A 26,074-nucleotide genomic window follows, 5' to 3' on the forward strand; every position below is an offset into this window, starting at 1 on the left:
AACCGCCTCAGAAAGAAACTAGATAGTTGTGTGGCGTTCACCGTACTGCTGTGTGTCGTAACGGGTCGTTGTTTTTACTTAGCTTTTGAGTCTACTCGTTATTTATTAATTAAGATTTTTGATATTATAAACGAATTGTTCATATTTTATGCCCGAAGTTAACACAAGTAAGTTTCTTGACCCTTGACTACTAGATCAAGAAAATGATTCTAATTTATAATTTTTAACTTTCACTTTTTTCATTTTACCTGATATTTTTACTTCATAAAAACTATAAAATATGATTTTATAAGTCAATTCTGACCAATAATACAACTTAAAATTTTTTCGTTTTGAAAAGGAGCGATTTTCAGTTGTTGTACAAATGTATTCTTTAGTTACACTCATAATACATTTGAATTTCTTCTACAAAACATTCTGGTATATTTGTACTATCTTTTATGGCTTATCATAATTATTATTTATTATCATCTGTTATACATGTTTTGCAGTTTTACATTCGTATTTGTATTTAAGTTTCAATTGTAAATTCCTTTCATGTATTTTGTATAAAAATGAAGTTTGTCCGTTAGTTTATGTTTTGATAGTTTCCACTTCTGAATTACTCAGTGTTGTCCACGTACTAGTTGTCATATAAAAATTGTCGTTCTCCTTATGGTATCTAGTAGTGACATTTTATCATCCAACCATTATACATATTTAACTTACTATTTTTTTTTAGATGGCAGTACACCAGATATACTCAGGACATATTGAGACATGAATTACCATTTCTACCACATGGGAAAGTTTCAACATCCTACGTTGAAAATGGACTAGACGATCCTGATAATAATAATAGTTTTATGCAAAGTACGAGTAATGGATATTGAATATAATTGATATTAAATTAATAGTAGTGTAAAAAAAAATCAGTGTCATGAAACCCTGACCATTAGATTGTAAGCAAATGATTCTAATTTTCCATAATTGACATTCAAATATTACATTTAAGCTGAAACTTCATAAACACAATAAAAAATGATTTAATATTCTGAATGTTGACATGATTTTACATGGTAATTTAAACAAATATTACAAAGTCATACTTTGAACTGCTTGTAAAACACTGTATTCTCAAGTTATTCTCCAACCACTATACATATTTAACTGAGTAAATTCTTTCAGATTGCGGTACAGCAGATCATTCAAGACATGCTGAGACATGAATTACCATTTCTGCCACATAAGAAAGTTACAACATCCTATGTTGAAAATGGACTAGAAGATACTGATAATAATATTGGATTTATGCGATGTACGTGTAATGGTAATTAAATGTAACTGATAGCAACATAATTGCAGTATAACAAAAACTTAGTGTCATGAAATCCAGACCATTAGATTAAGTAAATGATTCTTATTTACCATTACTAACTTTCATATATATCATGTAAGCTGATACTTCATAAATACTATAAAACATGTTTTTATATGATTATTTTGACTCGTATTTTAAATTTATATTTTTAACTGCTTATAAAACCTACAATTATCAAGTTAATATCTTGAAACCTGGACCACTATATTAAGAAAATGATTCTAATTTACCATTGTTAATTTGCATACATTTCATTTAAGCTGTTACTTCATAGACACTATAAAACATGTTTTGTATATGATTATTTTGACTCGTATTTTATATTCATATTTTTAACTGCTTATAAAATACTGAATTCTCAAGTTATTCTTTAACAATTATACATTATTAACTTACTACATTTTTTCAGATGGACATGTTTGTCAGATCACTCAAGGCATGCAGAAACATGAATTCACATTTCTACCACTTACGAAGGTATCAACATCCTATGCTGAAAATGGACTAGAAGATACTGCTAATAATATTGGGTTTATGTAATGTGCGTGTAATGGTTATTGAATATAATTGACAGTAAATTAATGGCAGTGAAACAATTGAGATTTGTTAATAATCTGAAATAAATATTAGTAAACACCTTTGACTTGTAATTTTCATTCTTAAGAGTTACCATTAGTAACTTGCATACATTTCGTTTAAGCTGATACTTCAATAACACTATAAAACATGCTTTTTTACGATGACAATTTTGACGAATATTAAAAATTAATTTTTTTAACTGTTTATAAAACAAACAATTTCTCAAGTAAATCTCTTGAAACCTATACCACTATATTAAGAAAATGATTCTAATTATTTATTATTAACTTGCATACATTTCATTTAAGCAGATACTTCATAAACACTATAAAACATGATTTTAAATGATAATTTTGACGAATATTAAATATTTATATTTAGAACTGCTTATAAAACAAACAATTCTCAAGTTAATCTCTTGAAAGCTGGACCACTATATTAAGAAAATGATTCTAATTTTTTATTATTAACTTGCATACATTTCATTTAAGCAGATTTTTCATTAAAACTATAAAACATGATTTTATATGATAAATTTGACGAATATTAAATATTTATTTTTTGATCTGCTTATAAAACAAACAATTCTCAAGTTAATCTCTTGAAACCTGGACCAAAATATTAAGAAAATGATTCTAATTTGTTATAATTAACTTGCATACATCTCATTTAAGCAGATACTTCATTAAAACTTTAAAACATGATTTTATATGATAATCTTGACGAATATTAAATATTTATTTTTTGATCTGCTTATAAAACAAACAATTCTCAAGATAATCTCTTGAACCCTGGACCACTATATTAAGAAAATGATTCTAATTTATTATTATTAACTTGCATACATCTCATTTAAGCAGATTTTTCATAAACACTATAAAACATGATTTTATATGATAAATTTGACGAATATTAAATATTTATTTTTTGATCTGCTTATAAAACAAACAATTCTCAAGTTAATCTCTTGAAAGCTGGACCACTATATTAAGAAAATGATTCTAATTTATTATTATTAACTTGCATACATCTCATTTAAGGAGATACTTCATTAAAACTTTAAAACATGATTTTATATGATAATTTTGACGAATATTAAATATTTATGTTTTTAACTGCTTATAAAACCCACAATTCTCAAGTTAATCTCTTGAAACCTACACCACTATATTAAGAAAATTACTCCAATTTACCATTATTAACTTGCATACATTTCATTTAAGCAGATACTTTATATACTCTATAATACATTATTTTATATGATAATCTTTACCAATATTAAAAATTCAAATTATTATCTGCTTATAAAACACTCAATTCTTAAGTTAGTGTCATGAAATCCAGACCATTATATTAAGTAAATGATTCTTATTTACTATTATTAACTTCTATAGATATTATGTTAGCTGATTCTTCATAAACACTATAAAACATGTTTTTATATGATAAGTTTGAGAAATATTATGAATTCCTATTTTAATCTGCTTATAAAACAGTCAATTATTAAATGTATACACCAACAGAGGGCGTGAGCGTCGCCGTAGTAGGGACGACATCCGTCGGCCGAACCGCCTCAGAAAGAAACTAGATAGTTGTGTGGCGTTCACCGTACTGCTGTGTGTCGTAACGGGTCGTTGTTTTTACTTAGCTTTTGAGTCTACTCGTTATTTATTAATTAAGATTTTTGATATTATAAACGAATTGTTCATATTTTATGCCCGAAGTTAACACAAGTAAGTTTCTTGACCCTTGACTACTAGATCAAGAAAATGATTCTAATTTATAATTTTTAACTTTCACTTTTTTCATTTTACCTGATATTTTTACTTCATAAAAACTATAAAATATGATTTTATAAGTCAATTCTGACCAATAATACAACTTAAAATTTTTTCGTATTGAAAAGGAGCGATTTTCAGTTGTTGTACAAATGTATTCTTTAGTTACACTCATAATACATTTGAATTTCTTCTACAAAACATTCTGGTATATTTGTACTATCTTTTATGGCTTATCATAATTATTATTTATTATCATCTGTTATACATGTTTTGCAGTTTTACATTCGTATTTGTATTTAAGTTTCAATTGTAAATTCCTTTCATGTATTTTGTATAAAAATGAAGTTTGTCCGTTAGTTTATGTTTTGATAGTTTCCACTTCTGAATTACTCAGTGTTGTCCACGTACTAGTTGTCATATAAAAATTGTCGTTCTCCTTATGGTATCTAGTAGTGACATTTTATCATCCAACCATTATACATATTTAACTTACTATTTTTTTTTAGATGGCAGTACACCAGATATACTCAGGACATATTGAGACATGAATTACCATTTCTACCACATGGGAAAGTTTCAACATCCTACGTTGAAAATGGACTAGACGATCCTGATAATAATAATAGTTTTATGCAAAGTACGAGTAATGGATATTGAATATAATTGATATTAAATTAATAGTAGTGTAAAAAAAAATCAGTGTCATGAAACCCTGACCATTAGATTGTAAGCAAATGATTCTAATTTTCCATAATTGACATTCAAATATTACATTTAAGCTGAAACTTCATAAACACAATAAAAAATGATTTAATATTCTGAATGTTGACATGATTTTACATGGTAATTTAAACAAATATTACAAAGTCATACTTTGAACTGCTTGTAAAACACTGTATTCTCAAGTTATTCTCCAACCACTATACATATTTAACTGAGTAAATTCTTTCAGATTGCGGTACAGCAGATCATTCAAGACATGCTGAGACATGAATTACCATTTCTGCCACATAAGAAAGTTACAACATCCTATGTTGAAAATGGACTAGAAGATACTGATAATAATATTGGATTTATGCGATGTACGTGTAATGGTAATTAAATGTAACTGATAGCAACATAATTGCAGTATAACAAAAACTTAGTGTCATGAAATCCAGACCATTAGATTAAGTAAATGATTCTTATTTACCATTACTAACTTTCATATATATCATGTAAGCTGATACTTCATAAATACTATAAAACATGTTTTTATATGATTATTTTGACTCGTATTTTAAATTTATATTTTTAACTGCTTATAAAACCTACAATTATCAAGTTAATATCTTGAAACCTGGACCACTATATTAAGAAAATGATTCTAATTTACCATTGTTAATTTGCATACATTTCATTTAAGCTGTTACTTCATAGACACTATAAAACATGTTTTGTATATGATTATTTTGACTCGTATTTTATATTCATATTTTTAACTGCTTATAAAATACTGAATTCTCAAGTTATTCTTTAACAATTATACATTATTAACTTACTACATTTTTTCAGATGGACATGTTTGTCAGATCACTCAAGGCATGCAGAAACATGAATTCACATTTCTACCACTTACGAAGGTATCAACATCCTATGCTGAAAATGGACTAGAAGATACTGCTAATAATATTGGGTTTATGTAATGTGCGTGTAATGGTTATTGAATATAATTGACAGTAAATTAATGGCAGTGAAACAATTGAGATTTGTTAATAATCTGAAATAAATATTAGTAAACACCTTTGACTTGTAATTTTCATTCTTAAGAGTTACCATTAGTAACTTGCATACATTTCGTTTAAGCTGATACTTCAATAACACTATAAAACATGCTTTTTTACGATGACAATTTTGACGAATATTAAAAATTAATTTTTTTAACTGTTTATAAAACAAACAATTTCTCAAGTAAATCTCTTGAAACCTATACCACTATATTAAGAAAATGATTCTAATTATTTATTATTAACTTGCATACATTTCATTTAAGCAGATACTTCATAAACACTATAAAACATGATTTTAAATGATAATTTTGACGAATATTAAATATTTATATTTAGAACTGCTTATAAAACAAACAATTCTCAAGTTAATCTCTTGAAAGCTGGACCACTATATTAAGAAAATGATTCTAATTTTTTATTATTAACTTGCATACATTTCATTTAAGCAGATTTTTCATTAAAACTATAAAACATGATTTTATATGATAAATTTGACGAATATTAAATATTTATTTTTTGATCTGCTTATAAAACAAACAATTCTCAAGTTAATCTCTTGAAACCTGGACCAAAATATTAAGAAAATGATTCTAATTTGTTATAATTAACTTGCATACATCTCATTTAAGCAGATACTTCATTAAAACTTTAAAACATGATTTTATATGATAATCTTGACGAATATTAAATATTTATGTTTTTAACTGCTTATAAAACCCACAATTCTCAAGTTAATCTCTTGAAACCTACACCACTATATTAAGAAAATTACTCCAATTTACCATTATTAACTTGCATACATTTCATTTAAGCAGATACTTTATATACTCTATAATACATTATTTTATATGATAAATTTGACGAATATTAAATATTTATTTTTTGATCTGCTTATAAAACAAACAATTCTCAAGTTAATCTCTTGAAAGCTGGACCACTATATTAAGAAAATGATTCTAATTTATTATTATTAACTTGCATACATCTCATTTAAGGAGATACTTCATTAAAACTTTAAAACATGATTTTATATGATAATTTTGACGAATATTAAATATTTATGTTTTTAACTGCTTATAAAACCCACAATTCTCAAGTTAATCTCTTGAAACCTACACCACTATATTAAGAAAATTACTCCAATTTACCATTATTAACTTGCATACATTTCATTTAAGCAGATACTTTATATACTCTATAATACATTATTTTATATGATAATCTTTACCAATATTAAAAATTCAAATTATTATCTGCTTATAAAACACTCAATTCTTAAGTTAGTGTCATGAAATCCAGACCATTATATTAAGTAAATGATTCTTATTTACTATTATTAACTTCTATAGATATTATGTTAGCTGATTCTTCATAAACACTATAAAACATGTTTTTATATGATAAGTTTGAGAAATATTATGAATTCCTATTTTAATCTGCTTATAAAACAGTCAATTATTAAATGTATACACCAACAGAGGGCGTGAGCGTCGCCGTAGTAGGGACGACATCCGTCGGCCGAACCGCCTCAGAAAGAAACTAGATAGTTGTGTGGCGTTCACCGTACTGCTGTGTGTCGTAACGGGTCGTTGTTTTTACTTAGCTTTTGAGTCTACTCGTTATTTATTAATTAAGATTTTTGATATTATAAACGAATTGTTCATATTTTATGCCCGAAGTTAACACAAGTAAGTTTCTTGACCCTTGACTACTAGATCAAGAAAATGATTCTAATTTATAATTTTTAACTTTCACTTTTTTCATTTTACCTGATATTTTTACTTCATAAAAACTATAAAATATGATTTTATAAGTCAATTCTGACCAATAATACAACTTAAAATTTTTTCGTATTGAAAAGGAGCGATTTTCAGTTGTTGTACAAATGTATTCTTTAGTTACACTCATAATACATTTGAATTTCTTCTACAAAACATTCTGGTATATTTGTACTATCTTTTATGGCTTATCATAATTATTATTTATTATCATCTGTTATACATGTTTTGCAGTTTTACATTCGTATTTGTATTTAAGTTTCAATTGTAAATTCCTTTCATGTATTTTGTATAAAAATGAAGTTTGTCCGTTAGTTTATGTTTTGATAGTTTCCACTTCTGAATTACTCAGTGTTGTCCACGTACTAGTTGTCATATAAAAATTGTCGTTCTCCTTATGGTATCTAGTAGTGACATTTTATCATCCAACCATTATACATATTTAACTTACTATTTTTTTTTAGATGGCAGTACACCAGATATACTCAGGACATATTGAGACATGAATTACCATTTCTACCACATGGGAAAGTTTCAACATCCTACGTTGAAAATGGACTAGACGATCCTGATAATCATAATAGTTTTATGCAAAGTACGAGTAATGGATATTGAATATAATTGATATTAAATTAATAGTAGTGTAAAAAAAAATCAGTGTCATGAAACCCTGACCATTAGATTGTAAGCAAATGATTCTAATTTTCCATAATTGACATTCAAATATTACATTTAAGCTGAAACTTCATAAACACAATAAAAAATGATTTAATATTCTGAATGTTGACATGATTTTACATGGTAATTTAAACAAATATTACAAAGTCATACTTTGAACTGCTTGTAAAACACTGTATTCTCAAGTTATTCTCCAACCACTATACATATTTAACTGAGTAAATTCTTTCAGATTGCGGTACAGCAGATCATTCAAGACATGCTGAGACATGAATTACCATTTCTGCCACATAAGAAAGTTACAACATCCTATGTTGAAAATGGACTAGAAGATACTGATAATAATATTGGATTTATGCGATGTACGTGTAATGGTAATTAAATGTAACTGATAGCAACATAATTGCAGTATAACAAAAACTTAGTGTCATGAAATCCAGACCATTAGATTAAGTAAATGATTCTTATTTACCATTACTAACTTTCATATATATCATGTAAGCTGATACTTCATAAATACTATAAAACATGTTTTTATATGATTATTTTGACTCGTATTTTAAATTTATATTTTTAACTGCTTATAAAACCTACAATTATCAAGTTAATATCTTGAAACCTGGACCACTATATTAAGAAAATGATTCTAATTTACCATTGTTAATTTGCATACATTTCATTTAAGCTGTTACTTCATAGACACTATAAAACATGTTTTGTATATGATTATTTTGACTCGTATTTTATATTCATATTTTTAACTGCTTATAAAATACTGAATTCTCAAGTTATTCTTTAACAATTATACATTATTAACTTACTACATTTTTTCAGATGGACATGTTTGTCAGATCACTCAAGGCATGCAGAAACATGAATTCACATTTCTACCACTTACGAAGGTATCAACATCCTATGCTGAAAATGGACTAGAAGATACTGCTAATAATATTGGGTTTATGTAATGTGCGTGTAATGGTTATTGAATATAATTGACAGTAAATTAATGGCAGTGAAACAATTGAGATTTGTTAATAATCTGAAATAAATATTAGTAAACACCTTTGACTTGTAATTTTCATTCTTAAGAGTTACCATTAGTAACTTGCATACATTTCGTTTAAGCTGATACTTCAATAACACTATAAAACATGCTTTTTTACGATGACAATTTTGACGAATATTAAAAATTAATTTTTTTAACTGTTTATAAAACAAACAATTTCTCAAGTAAATCTCTTGAAACCTATACCACTATATTAAGAAAATGATTCTAATTATTTATTATTAACTTGCATACATTTCATTTAAGCAGATACTTCATAAACACTATAAAACATGATTTTAAATGATAATTTTGACAAATATTAAATATTTATATTTAGAACTGCTTATAAAACAAACAATTCTCAAGTTAATCTCTTGAAAGCTGGACCACTATATTAAGAAAATGATTCTAATTTTTTATTATTAACTTGCATACATTTCATTTAAGCAGATTTTTCATTAAAACTATAAAACATGATTTTATATGATAAATTTGACGAATATTAAATATTTATTTTTTGATCTGCTTATAAAACAAACAATTCTCAAGTTAATCTCTTGAAACCTGGACCAAAATATTAAGAAAATGATTCTAATTTGTTATAATTAACTTGCATACATCTCATTTAAGCAGATACTTCATTAAAACTTTAAAACATGATTTTATATGATAATCTTGACGAATATTAAATATTTATTTTTTGATCTGCTTATAAAACAAACAATTCTCAAGATAATCTCTTGAACCCTGGACCACTATATTAAGAAAATGATTCTAATTTATTATTATTAACTTGCATACATCTCATTTAAGCAGATTTTTCATAAACACTATAAAACATGATTTTATATGATAAATTTGACGAATATTAAATATTTATTTTTTGATCTGCTTATAAAACAAACAATTCTCAAGTTAATCTCTTGAAAGCTGGACCACTATATTAAGAAAATGATTCTAATTTATTATTATTAACTTGCATACATCTCATTTAAGCAGATTTTACATAAACACTATAAAACATGATTTTATATGATAAATTTGACGAATATTAAATATTTATTTTTTGATCTGCTTATAAAACAAACAATTCTCAAGTTAATCTCTTGAAACCTGGACCAAAATATTAAGAAAATGATTCTAATTTGTTATAATTAACTTGCATACATCTCATTTAAGCAGATACTTCATTAAAACTTTAAAACATGATTTTATATGATAATTTTGACGAATATTAAATATTTATGTTTTTAACTGCTTATAAAACCCACAATTCTCAAGTTAATCTCTTGAAACCTACACCACTATATTAAGAAAATTACTCCAATTTACCATTATTAACTTGCATACATTTCATTTAAGCAGATACTTTATATACTCTATAATACATTATTTTATATGATAATCTTTACCAATATTAAAAATTCAAATTATTATCTGCTTATAAAACACTCAATTCTTAAGTTAGTGTCATGAAATCCAGACCATTATATTAAGTAAATGATTCTTATTTACTATTATTAACTTCTATAGATATTATGTTAGCTGATTCTTCATAAACACTATAAAACATGTTTTTATATGATAAGTTTGAGAAATATTATGAATTCCTATTTTAATCTGCTTATAAAACAGTCAATTATTAAATGTATACACCAACAGAGGGCGTGAGCGTCGCCGTAGTAGGGACGACATCCGTCGGCCGAACCGCCTCAGAAAGAAACTAGATAGTTGTGTGGCGTTCACCGTACTGCTGTGTGTCGTAACGGGTCGTTGTTTTTACTTAGCTTTTGAGTCTACTCGTTATTTATTAATTAAGATTTTTGATATTATAAACGAATTGTTCATATTTTATGCCCGAAGTTAACACAAGTAAGTTTCTTGACCCTTGACTACTAGATCAAGAAAATGATTCTAATTTATAATTTTTAACTTTCACTTTTTTCATTTTACCTGATATTTTTACTTCATAAAAACTATAAAATATGATTTTATAAGTCAATTCTGACCAATAATACAACTTAAAATTTTTTCGTATTGAAAAGGAGCGATTTTCAGTTGTTGTACAAATGTATTCTTTAGTTACACTCATAATACATTTGAATTTCTTCTACAAAACATTCTGGTATATTTGTACTATCTTTTATGGCTTATCATAATTATTATTTATTATCATCTGTTATACATGTTTTGCAGTTTTACATTCGTATTTGTATTTAAGTTTCAATTGTAAATTCCTTTCATGTATTTTGTATAAAAATGAAGTTTGTCCGTTAGTTTATGTTTTGATAGTTTCCACTTCTGAATTACTCAGTGTTGTCCACGTACTAGTTGTCATATAAAAATTGTCGTTCTCCTTATGGTATCTAGTAGTGACATTTTATCATCCAACCATTATACATATTTAACTTACTATTTTTTTTTAGATGGCAGTACACCAGATATACTCAGGACATATTGAGACATGAATTACCATTTCTACCACATGGGAAAGTTTCAACATCCTACGTTGAAAATGGACTAGACGATCCTGATAATAATAATAGTTTTATGCAAAGTACGAGTAATGGATATTGAATATAATTGATATTAAATTAATAGTAGTGTAAAAAAAAATCAGTGTCATGAAACCCTGACCATTAGATTGTAAGCAAATGATTCTAATTTTCCATAATTGACATTCAAATATTACATTTAAGCTGAAACTTCATAAACACAATAAAAAATGATTTAATATTCTGAATGTTGACATGATTTTACATGGTAATTTAAACAAATATTACAAAGTCATACTTTGAACTGCTTGTAAAACACTGTATTCTCAAGTTATTCTCCAACCACTATACATATTTAACTGAGTAAATTCTTTCAGATTGCGGTACAGCAGATCATTCAAGACATGCTGAGACATGAATTACCATTTCTACCACATAAGAAAGTTACAACATCCTATGTTGAAAATGGACTAGAAGATACTGATAATAATATTGGATTTATGCGATGTACGTGTAATGGTAATTAAATGTAACTGATAGCAACATAATTGCAGTATAACAAAAACTTAGTGTCATGAAATCCAGACCATTAGATTAAGTAAATGATTCTTATTTACCATTACTAACTTTCATATATATCATGTAAGCTGATACTTCATAAATACTATAAAACATGTTTTTATATGATTATTTTGACTCGTATTTTAAATTTATATTTTTAACTGCTTATAAAACCTACAATTATCAAGTTAATATCTTGAAACCTGGACCACTATATTAAGAAAATGATTCTAATTTACCATTGTTAATTTGCATACATTTCATTTAAGCTGTTACTTCATAGACACTATAAAACATGTTTTGTATATGATTATTTTGACTCGTATTTTATATTCATATTTTTAACTGCTTATAAAATACTGAATTCTCAAGTTATTCTTTAACAATTATACATTATTAACTTACTACATTTTTTCAGATGGACATGTTTGTCAGATCACTTAAGGCATGCAGAAACATGAATTCACATTTCTACCACTTACGAAGGTATCAACATCCTATGCTGAAAATGGACTAGAAGATACTGCTAATAATATTGGGTTTATGTAATGTGCGTGTAATGGTTATTGAATATAATTGACAGTAAATTAATGGCAGTGAAACAATTGAGATTTGTTAATAATCTGAAATAAATATTAGTAAACACCTTTGACTTGTAATTTTCATTCTTAAGAGTTACCATTAGTAACTTGCATACACTTCGTTTAAGCTGATACTTCAATAACACTATAAAACATGCTTTTTTACGATGACAATTTTGACGAATATTAAAAATTCATTTTTTTAACTGTTTATAAAACAAACAATTTCTCGAGTTAATCTCTTGAAACCTGGACCACTATATTAAGAAAATGATTCTAATTATTTATTATTAACTTGCATACATTTCATTTAAGCAGATACTTCATAAACACTATAAACATGATTTTATATGATAATTTTGACGAATATTAAATATTTATGTTTTTAACTGCTTATAAAACAAACAATTCTCAAGTTTATCTCTTGAAACCTGGACCACTATATTAAGAAAATGATTCTAATTTTTTATTATTAACTTGCATACATTTCATTTAAGCAGATACTTCATAAACACTATAAAACATGATTTTATATGATAATTTTGATGAATATTAAATATTTATAATTAGAACTGCTTATAAAACACATAATTCTCAAGATAATCTCTTGAAACCTGGACCTCTATATTAAGAAAATGATTCTAATTTATTATTATTAACTTGCATACATCTCATTTAAGCAGATTTTACATAAACACTATAAAACATGATTTTATATGATAAATTTGACGAATATTAAATATTTATTTTTTGATCTGCTTATAAAACAAACAATTCTCAAGTTAATCTCTTGAAACCTGGACCAAAATATTAAGAAAATGATTCTAATTTGTTATAATTAACTTGCATACATCTCATTTAAGCAGATACTTCATTAAAACTTTAAAACATGATTTTATATGATAATCTTGACGAATATTAAATATTTATTTTTTGATCTGCTTATAAAACAAACAATTCTCAAGATAATCTCTTGAACCCTGGACCACTATATTAAGAAAATGATTCTAATTTATTATTATTAACTTGCATACATCTCATTTAAGCAGATTTTTCATAAACACTATAAAACATGATTTTATATGATAAATTTGACGAATATTAAATATTTATTTTTTGATCTGCTTATAAAACAAACAATTCTCAAGTTAATCTCTTGAAAGCTGGACCACTATATTAAGAAAATGATTCTAATTTATTATTATTAACTTGCATACATCTCATTTAAGCAGATTTTACATAAACACTATAAAACATGATTTTATATGATAAATTTGACGAATATTAAATATTTATTTTTTGATCTGCTTATAAAACAAACAATTCTCAAGTTAATCTCTTGAAACCTGGACCAAAATATTAAGAAAATGATTCTAATTTGTTATAATTAACTTGCATACATCTCATTTAAGCAGATACTTCATTAAAACTTTAAAACATGATTTTATATGATAATTTTGACGAATATTAAATATTTATGTTTTTAACTGCTTATAAAACCCACAATTCTCAAGTTAATCTCTTGAAATCTACACCACTATATTAAGAAAATTACTCCAATTTACCATTATTAACTTGCATACATTTCATTTAAGCAGATACTTTATATACTCTATAATACATTATTTTATATGATAATCTTTACCAATATTAAAAATTCAAATTATTATCTGCTTATAAAACACTCAATTCTTAAGTTAGTGTCATGAAATCCAGACCATTATATTAAGTAAATGATTCTTATTTACTATTATTAACTTCTATAGATATTATGTTAGCTGATTCTTCATAAACACTATAAAACATGTTTTTATATGATAAGTTTGAGAAATATTATGAATTCCTATTTTAATCTGCTTATAAAACAGTCAATTATTAAATGTATACACCAACAGAGGGCGTGAGCGTCGCCGTAGTAGGGACGACATCCGTCGGCCGAACCGCCTCAGAAAGAAACTAGATAGTTGTGTGGCGTTCACCGTACTGCTGTGTGTCGTAACGGGTCGTTGTTTTTACTTAGCTTTTGAGTCTACTCGTTATTTATTAATTAAGATTTTTGATATTATAAACGAATTGTTCATATTTTATGCCCGAAGTTAACACAAGTAAGTTTCTTGACCCTTGACTACTAGATCAAGAAAATGATTCTAATTTATAATTTTTAACTTTCACTTTTTTCATTTTACCTGATATTTTTACTTCATAAAAACTATAAAATATGATTTTATAAGTCAATTCTGACCAATAATACAACTTAAAATTTTTTCGTATTGAAAAGGAGCGATTTTCAGTTGTTGTACAAATGTATTCTTTAGTTACACTCATAATACATTTGAATTTCTTCTACAAAACATTCTGGTATATTTGTACTATCTTTTATGGCTTATCATAATTATTATTTATTATCATCTGTTATACATGTTTTGCAGTTTTACATTCGTATTTGTATTTAAGTTTCAATTGTAAATTCCTTTCATGTATTTTGTATAAAAATGAAGTTTGTCCGTTAGTTTATGTTTTGATAGTTTCCACTTCTGAATTACTCAGTGTTGTCCACGTACTAGTTGTCATATAAAAATTGTCGTTCTCCTTATGGTATCTAGTAGTGACATTTTATCATCCAACCATTATACATATTTAACTTACTATTTTTTTTTAGATGGCAGTACACCAGATATACTCAGGACATATTGAGACATGAATTACCATTTCTACCACATGGGAAAGTTTCAACATCCTACGTTGAAAATGGACTAGACGATCCTGATAATCATAATAGTTTTATGCAAAGTACGAGTAATGGATATTGAATATAATTGATATTAAATTAATAGTAGTGTAAAAAAAAATCAGTGTCATGAAACCCTGACCATTAGATTGTAAGCAAATGATTCTAATTTTCCATAATTGACATTCAAATATTACATTTAAGCTGAAACTTCATAAACACAATAAAAAATGATTTAATATTCTGAATGTTGACATGATTTTACATGGTAATTTAAACAAATATTACAAAGTCATACTTTGAACTGCTTGTAAAACACTGTATTCTCAAGTTATTCTCCAACCACTATACATATTTAACTGAGTAAATTCTTTCAGATTGCGGTACAGCAGATCATTCAAGACATGCTGAGACATGAATTACCATTTCTACCACATAAGAAAGTTACAACATCCTATGTTGAAAACGGACTAGAAGATACTGATAATAATATTGGATTTATGCGATGTACGTGTAATGGTAATTAAATGTAACTGATAGCAACATAATTGCAGTATAACAAAAACTTAGTGTCATGAAATCCAGACCATTAGATTAAGTAAATGATTCTTATTTACCATTACTAACTTTCATATATATCATGTAAGCTGATACTTCATAAATACTATAAAACATGTTTTTATATGATTATTTTGACTCGTATTTTAAATTTATATTTTTAACTGCTTATAAAACCTACAATTATCAAGTTAATATCTTGAAACCTGGACCACTATATTAAGAAAATGATTCTAATTTACCATTGTTAATTTGCATACATTTCATTTAAGCTGTTACTTCATAGACACTATAAAACATGTTTTGTATATGATTATTTTGACTCGTATTTTATATTCATATTTTTAACTGCTTATAAAATACTGAATTCTCAAGTTATTCTTTAACAATTATACATTATTAACTTACTACATTTTTTCAGATGGACATGTTTGTCAGATCACTCAAGGCATGCAGAAACATGAATTCACATTTCTACCACTTACGAAGGTATCAACATCCTATGCTGAAAATGGACTAGAAGATACTGCTAATAATATTGGGTTTATGTAATGTGCGTGTAATGGTTATTGAATATAATTGACAGTAAATTAATGGCAGTGAAACAATTGAGATTTGTTAATAATCTGAAATAAATATTAGTAAACACCTTTGACTTGTAATTTTCATTCTTAAGAGTTACCATTAGTAACTTGCATACATTTCGTTTAAGCTGATACTTCAATAACACTATAAAACATGCTTTTTTACGATGACAATTTTGACGAATATTAAAAATTCATTTTTTTAACTGTTTATAAAACAAACAATTTCTCAAGTAAATCTCTTGAAATCTATACCACTATATTAAGAAAATGATTCTAATTATTTATTATTAACTTGCATACATTTCATTTAAGCAGATACTTCATAAACACTATAAAACATGATTTTATATGATAATTTTGACGAATATTAAATATTTATATTTAGAACTGCTTATAAAACAAACAATTCTCAAGTTAATCTCTTGAAAGCTGGACCACTATATTAAGAAAATGATTCTAATTTGTTATTATTAACTTGCATACATTTCATTTAAGCAGATTTTTCATTAAAACTATAAAACATGATTTTATATGATAATTTTGACGAATATTAAATATTTATTTTTTGATCTGCTTATAAAACAAACAATTCTCAAGATAATCTCTTGAAACCTGGACCTCTATATTAAGAAAATGATTCTAATTTATTATTATTAACTTGCATACATCTCATTTAAGCAGATTTTACATAAACACTATAAAACATGATTTTATATGATAAATTTGACGAATATTAAATATTTATTTTTTGATCTGCTTATAAAACAAACAATTCTCAAGTTAATCTCTTGAAACCTGGACCAAAATATTAAGAAAATGATTCTAATTTGTTATAATTAACTTGCATACATCTCATTTAAGCAGATACTTCATTAAAACTTTAAAACATGATTTTATATGATAATCTTGACGAATATTAAATATTTATTTTTTGATCTGCTTATAAAACAAACAATTCTCAAGATAATCTCTTGAACCCTGGACCACTATATTAAGAAAATGATTCTAATTTATTATTATTAACTTGCATACATCTCATTTAAGCAGATTTTTCATAAACACTATAAAACATGATTTTATATGATAAATTTGACGAATATTAAATATTTATTTTTTGATCTGCTTATAAAACAAACAATTCTCAAGTTAATCTCTTGAAAGCTGGACCACTATATTAAGAAAATGATTCTAATTTATTATTATTAACTTGCATACATCTCATTTAAGCAGATTTTACATAAACACTATAAAACATGATTTTATATGATAAATTTGACGAATATTAAATATTTATTTTTTGATCTGCTTATAAAACAAACAATTCTCAAGTTAATCTCTTGAAACCTGGACCAAAATATTAAGAAAATGATTCTAATTTGTTATAATTAACTTGCATACATCTCATTTAAGCAGATACTTCATTAAAACTTTAAAACATGATTTTATATGATAATTTTGACGAATATTAAATATTTATGTTTTTAACTGCTTATAAAACCCACAATTCTCAAGTTAATCTCTTGAAACCTACACCACTATATTAAGAAAATGATTCTAATTTACCATTGTTAATTTGCATACATTTCATTTAAGCTGTTACTTCATAGACACTATAAAACATGTTTTGTATATGATTATTTTGACTCGTATTTTATATTCATATTTTTAACTGCTTATAAAATACTGAATTCTCAAGTTATTCTTTAACAATTATACATTATTAACTTACTACATTTTTTCAGATGGACATGTTTGTCAGATCACTCAAGGCATGCAGAAACATGAATTCACATTTCTACCACTTACGAAGGTATCAACATCCTATGCTGAAAATGGACTAGAAGATACTGCTAATAATATTGGGTTTATGTAATGTGCGTGTAATGGTTATTGAATATAATTAACAGTAAATTAATGGCAGTGAAACAATTGAGATTTGTTAATAATCTGAAATAAATATTAGTAAACACCTTTGACTTGTAATTTTCATTCTTAAGAGTTACCATTAGTAACTTGCATACATTTCGTTTAAGCTGATACTTCAATAACACTATAAAACATGCTTTTTTACGATGACAATTTTGACGAATATTAAAAATTAATTTTTTTAACTGTTTATAAAACAAACAATTTCTCAAGTAAATCTCTTGAAATCTATACCACTATATTAAGAAAATGATTCTAATTTGTTATTATTAACTTGCATACATTTCATTTAAGCAGATTTTTCATTAAAACTATAAAACATGATTTTATATGATAATTTTGACGAATATTAAATATTTATATTTAGAACTGCTTATAAAACAAACAATTCTCAAGTTAATCTCTTGAAAGCTGGACCACTATATTAAGAAAATGATTCTAATTTGTTATTATTAACTTGCATACATTTCATTTAAGCAGATTTTTCATTAAAACTATAAAACATGATTTTATATGATAATTTTGACGAATATTAAATATTTATTTTTTGATCTGCTTATAAAACAAACAATTCTCAAGATAATCTCTTGAAACCTGGACCTCTATATTAAGAAAATGATTCTAATTTATTATTATTAACTTGCATACATCTCATTTAAGCAGATTTTACATAAACACTATAAAACATGATTTTATATGATAAATTTGACGAATATTAAATATTTATTTTTTGATCTGCTTATAAAACAAACAATTCTCAAGTTAATCTCTTGAAACCTGGACCAAAATATTAAGAAAATGATTCTAATTTGTTATAATTAACTTGCATACATCTCATTTAAGCAGATACTTCATTAAAACTTTAAAACATGATTTTATATGATAATCTTGACGAATATTAAATATTTATTTTTTGATCTGCTTATAAAACAAACAATTCTCAAGATAATCTCTTGAACCCTGGACCACTATATTAAGAAAATGATTCTAATTTATTATTATTAACTTGCATACATCTCATTTAAGCAGATTTTTCATAAACACTATAAAACATGATTTTATATGATAAATTTGACGAATATTAAATATTTATTTTTTGATCTGCTTATAAAACAAACAATTCTCAAGTTAATCTCTTGAAAGCTGGACCACTATATTAAGAAAATGATTCTAATTTATTATTATTAACTTGCATACATCTCATTTAAGCAGATTTTACATAAACACTATAAAACATGATTTTATATGATAAATTTGACGAATATTAAATATTTATTTTTTGATCTGCTTATAAAACAAACAATTCTCAAGTTAATCTCTTGAAACCTGGACCAAAATATTAAGAAAATGATTCTAATTTGTTATAATTAACTTGCATACATCTCATTTAAGCAGATACTTCATTAAAACTTTAAAACATGATTTTATATGATAATTTTGACGAATATTAAATATTTATGTTTTTAACTGCTTATAAAACCCACAATTCTCAAGTTAATCTCTTGAAACCTACACCACTATATTAAGAAAATGATTCTAATTATTTATTATTAACTTGCATACATTTCATTTAAGCAGATACTTTATATACTCTATAATACATTATTTTATATGATAATCTTTACCAATATTAAAAATTCAAATTATTATCTGCTTATAAAACACTCAATTCTTAAGTTAGTGTCATGAAATCCAGACCATTATATTAAGTAAATGATTCTTATTTACTATTATTAACTTCTATAGATATTATGTTAGCTGATTCTTCATAAACACTATAAAACATGTTTTTATATGATAAGTTTGAGAAATATTATGAATTCCTATTTTAATCTGCTTATAAAACAGTCAATTATTAAATGTATACACCAACAGAGGGCGTGAGCGTCGCCGTAGTAGGGACGACATCCGTCGGCCGAACCGCCTCAGAAAGAAACTAGATAGTTGTGTGGCGTTCACCGTACTGCTGTGTGTCGTAACGGGTCGTTGTTTTTACTTAGCTTTTGAGTCTACTCGTTATTTATTAATTAAGATTTTTGATATTATAAACGAATTGTTCATATTTTATGCCCGAAGTTAACACAAGTAAGTTTCTTGACCCTTGACTACTAGATCAAGAAAATGATTCTAATTTATAATTTTTAACTTTCACTTTTTTCATTTTACCTGATATTTTTACTTCATAAAAACTATAAAATATGATTTTATAAGTCAATTCTGACCAATAATACAACTTAAAATTTTTTCGTATTGAAAAGGAGCGATTTTCAGTTGTTGTACAAATGTATTCTTTAGTTACACTCATAATACATTTGAATTTCTTCTACAAAACATTCTGGTATATTTGTACTATCTTTTATGGCTTATCATAATTATTATTTATTATCATCTGTTATACATGTTTTGCAGTTTTACATTCGTATTTGTATTTAAGTTTCAATTGTAAATTCCTTTCATGTATTTTGTATAAAAATGAAGTTTGTCCGTTAGTTTATGTTTTGATAGTTTCCACTTCTGAATTACTCAGTGTTGTCCACGTACTAGTTGTCATATAAAAATTGTCGTTCTCCTTATGGTGTCTAGTAGTGACATTTTATCATCCAACCATTATACATATTTAACTTACTATTTTTTTTTAGATGGCAGTACACCAGATATACTCAGGACATATTGAGACATGAATTACCATTTCTACCACATGGGAAAGTTTCAACATCCTACGTTGAAAATGGACTAGACGATCCTGATAATAATAATAGTTTTATGCAAAGTACGAGTAATGGATATTGAATATAATTGATATTAAATTAATAGTAGTGTAAAAAAAAATCAGTGTCATGAAACCCTGACCATTAGATTGTAAGCAAATGATTCTAATTTTCCATAATTGACATTCAAATATTACATTTAAGCTGAAACTTCATAAACACAATAAAAAATGATTTAATATTCTGAATGTTGACATGATTTTACATGGTAATTTAAACAAATATTACAAAGTCATACTTTGAACTGCTTGTAAAACACTGTATTCTCAAGTTATTCTCCAACCACTATACATATTTAACTGAGTAAATTCTTTCAGATTGCGGTACAGCAGATCATTCAAGACATGCTGAGACATGAATTACCATTTCTACCACATAAGAAAGTTACAACATCCTATGTTGAAAATGGACTAGAAGATACTGATAATAATATTGGATTTATGCGATGTACGTGTAATGGTAATTAAATGTAACTGATAGCAACATAATTGCAGTATAACAATAACTTAGTGTCATGAAATCCAGACCATTAGATTAAGTAAATGATTCTTATTTACCATTACTAACTTTCATATATATCATGTAAGCTGATACTTCATAAATACTATAAAACATGTTTTTATATGATTATTTTGACTCGTATTTTAAATTTATATTTTTAACTGCTTATAAAACCTACAATTATCAAGTTAATATCTTGAAACCTGGACCACTATATTAAGAAAATGATTCTAATTTACCATTGTTAATTTGCATACATTTCATTTAAGCTGTTACTTCATAGACACTATAAAACATGTTTTGTATATGATTATTTTGACTCGTATTTTATATTCATATTTTTAACTGCTTATAAAATACTGAATTCTCAAGTTATTCTTTAACAATTATACATTATTAACTTACTACATTTTTTCAGATGGACATGTTTGTCAGATCACTCAAGGCATGCAGAAACATGAATTCACATTTCTACCACTTACGAAGGTATCAACATCCTATGCTGAAAATGGACTAGAAGATACTGCTAATAATATTGGGTTTATGTAATGTGCGTGTAATGGTTATTGAATATAATTAACAGTAAATTAATGGCAGTGAAACAATTGAGATTTGTTAATAATCTGAAATAAATATTAGTAAACACCTTTGACTTGTAATTTTCATTCTTAAGAGTTACCATTAGTAACTTGCATACATTTCGTTTAAGCTGATACTTCAATAACACTATAAAACATGCTTTTTTACGATGACAATTTTGACGAATATTAAAAATTAATTTTTTTAACTGTTTATAAAACAAACAATTTCTCAAGTAAATCTCTTGAAATCTATACCACTATATTAAGAAAATGAATCTAATTTGTTATTATTAACTTGCATACATTTCATTTAAGCAGATTTTTCATTAAAACTATAAAACATGATTTTATATGATAATTTTGACGAATATTAAATATTTATATTTAGAACTGCTTATAAAACAAACAATTCTCAAGTTAATCTCTTGAAAGCTGGACCACTATATTAAGAAAATGATTCTAATTTGTTATTATTAACTTGCATACATTTCATTTAAGCAGATTTTTCATTAAAACTATAAAACATGATTTTATATGATAATTTTGACGAATATTAAATATTTATTTTTTGATCTGCTTATAAAACAAACAATTCTCAAGATAATCTCTTGAAACCTGGACCTCTATATTAAGAAAATGATTCTAATTTATTATTATTAACTTGCATACATCTCATTTAAGCAGATACTTCATTAAAACTTTAAAACATGATTTTATATGATAATCTTGACGAATATTAAATATTTATTTTTTGATCTGCTTATAAAACAAACAATTCTCAAGATAATCTCTTGAACCCTGGACCACTATATTAAGAAAATGATTCTAATTTATTATTATTAACTTGCATACATCTCATTTAAGCAGATTTTTCATAAACACTATAAAACATGATTTTATATGATAAATTTGACGAATATTAAATATTTATTTTTTGATCTGCTTATAAAACAAACAATTCTCAAGTTAATCTCTTGAAAGCTGGACCACTATATTAAGAAAATGATTCTAATTTATTATTATTAACTTGCATACATCTCATTTAAGCAGATTTTACATAAACACTATAAAACATGATTTTATATGATAAATTTGACGAATATTAAATATTTATTTTTTGATCTGCTTATAAAACAAACAATTCTCAAGTTAATCTCTTGAAACCTGGACCAAAATATTAAGAAAATGATTCTAATTTGTTATAATTAACTTGCATACATCTCATTTAAGCAGATACTTCATTAAAACTTTAAAACATGATTTTATATGATAATTTTGACGAATATTAAATATTTATGTTTTTAACTGCTTATAAAACCCACAATTCTCAAGTTAATCTCTTGAAACCTACACCACTATATTAAGAAAATGATTCTAATTATTTATTATTAACTTGCATACATTTCATTTAAGCAGATACTTTATATACTCTATAATACATTATTTTATATGATAATCTTTACCAATATTAAAAATTCAAATTATTATCTGCTTATAAAACACTCAATTCTTAAGTTAGTGTCATGAAATCCAGACCATTATATTAAGTAAATGATTCTTATTTACTATTATTAACTTCTATAGATATTATGTTAGCTGATTCTTCATAAACACTATAAAACATGTTTTTATATGATAAGTTTGAGAAATATTATGAATTCCTATTTTAATCTGCTTATAAAACAGTCAATTATTAAATGTATACACCAACAGAGGGCGTGAGCGTCGCCGTAGTAGGGACGACATCCGTCGGCCGAACCGCCTCAGAAAGAAACTAGATAGTTGTGTGGCGTTCACCGTACTGCTGTGTGTCGTAACGGGTCGTTGTTTTTACTTAGCTTTTGAGTCTACTCGTTATTTATTAATTAAGATTTTTGATATTATAAACGAATTGTTCATATTTTATGCCCGAAGTTAACACAAGTAAGTTTCTTGACCCTTGACTACTAGATCAAGAAAATGATTCTAATTTATAATTTTTAACTTTCACTTTTTTCATTTTACCTGATATTTTTACTTCATAAAAACTATAAAATATGATTTTATAAGTCAATTCTGACCAATAATACAACTTAAAATTTTTTCGTATTGAAAAGGAGCGATTTTCAGTTGTTGTACAAATGTATTCTTTAGTTACACTCATAATACATTTGAATTTCTTCTACAAAACATTCTGGTATATTTGTACTATCTTTTATGGCTTATCATAATTATTATTTATTATCATCTGTTATACATGTTTTGCAGTTTTACATTCGTATTTGTATTTAAGTTTCAATTGTAAATTCCTTTCATGTATTTTGTATAAAAATGAAGTTTGTCCGTTAGTTTATGTTTTGATAGTTTCCACTTCTGAATTACTCAGTGTTGTCCACGTACTAGTTGTCATATAAAAATTGTCGTTCTCCTTATGGTGTCTAGTAGTGACATTTTATCATCCAACCATTATACATATTTAACTTACTATTTTTTTTTAGATGGCAGTACACCAGATATACTCAGGACATATTGAGACATGAATTACCATTTCTACCACATGGGAAAGTTTCAACATCCTACGTTGAAAATGGACTAGACGATCCTGATAATAATAATAGTTTTATGCAAAGTACGAGTAATGGATATTGAATATAATTGATATTAAATTAAAAGTAGTGTAAAAAAAAATCAGTGTCATGAAACCCTGACCATTAGATTGTAAGCAAATGATTCTAATTTTCCATAATTGACATTCAAATATTACATTTAAGCTGAAACTTCATAAACACAATAAAAAATGATTTAATATTCTGAATGTTGACATGATTTTACATGGTAATTTAAACAAATATTACAAAGTCATACTTTGAACTGCTTGTAAAACACTGTATTCTCAAGTTATTCTCCAACCACTATACATATTTAACTGAGTAAATTCTTTCAGATTGCGGTACAGCAGATCATTCAAGACATGCTGAGACATGAATTACCATTTCTACCACATAAGAAAGTTACAACATCCTATGTTGAAAATGGACTAGAAGATACTGATAATAATATTGGATTTATGCGATGTACGTGTAATGGTAATTAAATGTAACTGATAGCAACATAATTGCAGTATAACAATAACTTAGTGTCATGAAATCCAGACCATTAGATTAAGTAAATGATTCTTATTTACCATTACTAACTTTCATATATATCATGTAAGCTGATACTTCATAAATACTATAAAACATGTTTTTATATGATTATTTTGACTCGTATTTTAAATTTATATTTTTAACTGCTTATAAAACCTACAATTATCAAGTTAATATCTTGAAACCTGGACCACTATATTAAGAAAATGATTCTAATTTACCATTGTTAATTTGCATACATTTCATTTAAGCTGTTACTTCATAGACACTATAAAACATGTTTTGTATATGATTATTTTGACTCGTATTTTATATTCATATTTTTAACTGCTTATAAAATACTGAATTCTCAAGTTATTCTTTAACAATTATACATTATTAACTTACTACATTTTTTCAGATGGACATGTTTGTCAGATCACTCAAGGCATGCAGAAACATGAATTCACATTTCTACCACTTACGAAGGTATCAACATCCTATGCTGAAAATGGACTAGAAGATACTGCTAATAATATTGGGTTTATGTAATGTGCGTGTAATGGTTATTGAATATAATTAACAGTAAATTAATGGCAGTGAAACAATTGAGATTTGTTAATAATCTGAAATAAATATTAGTAAACACCTTTGACTTGTAATTTTCATTCTTAAGAGTTACCATTAGTAA

General features: G+C 25.6%; 2 long non-coding RNA genes across 4 annotated transcripts in view; both read left to right on the top strand.

Annotated features, from left to right (window-relative positions):
* Positions 1–26,074, top strand: part of LOC132924669 (uncharacterized) — a 113,580-nt gene that overhangs the window by 37,694 nt on the left and 49,812 nt on the right. The gene's annotated exons all lie outside the window — the stretch shown is intronic.
* On the top strand, positions 11,872–12,645 carry LOC132927944 (uncharacterized). Its single transcript, XR_009661909.1, has 2 exons — positions 11,872–11,995; positions 12,468–12,645. It is a non-coding gene; the product is annotated as an uncharacterized LOC132927944 (long non-coding RNA).

This window comes from Rhopalosiphum padi, chromosome 3 (genome assembly GCF_020882245.1).
Source record: "Rhopalosiphum padi isolate XX-2018 chromosome 3, ASM2088224v1, whole genome shotgun sequence".
NCBI classification, from domain to species: domain Eukaryota; kingdom Metazoa; phylum Arthropoda; class Insecta; order Hemiptera; family Aphididae; genus Rhopalosiphum; species Rhopalosiphum padi.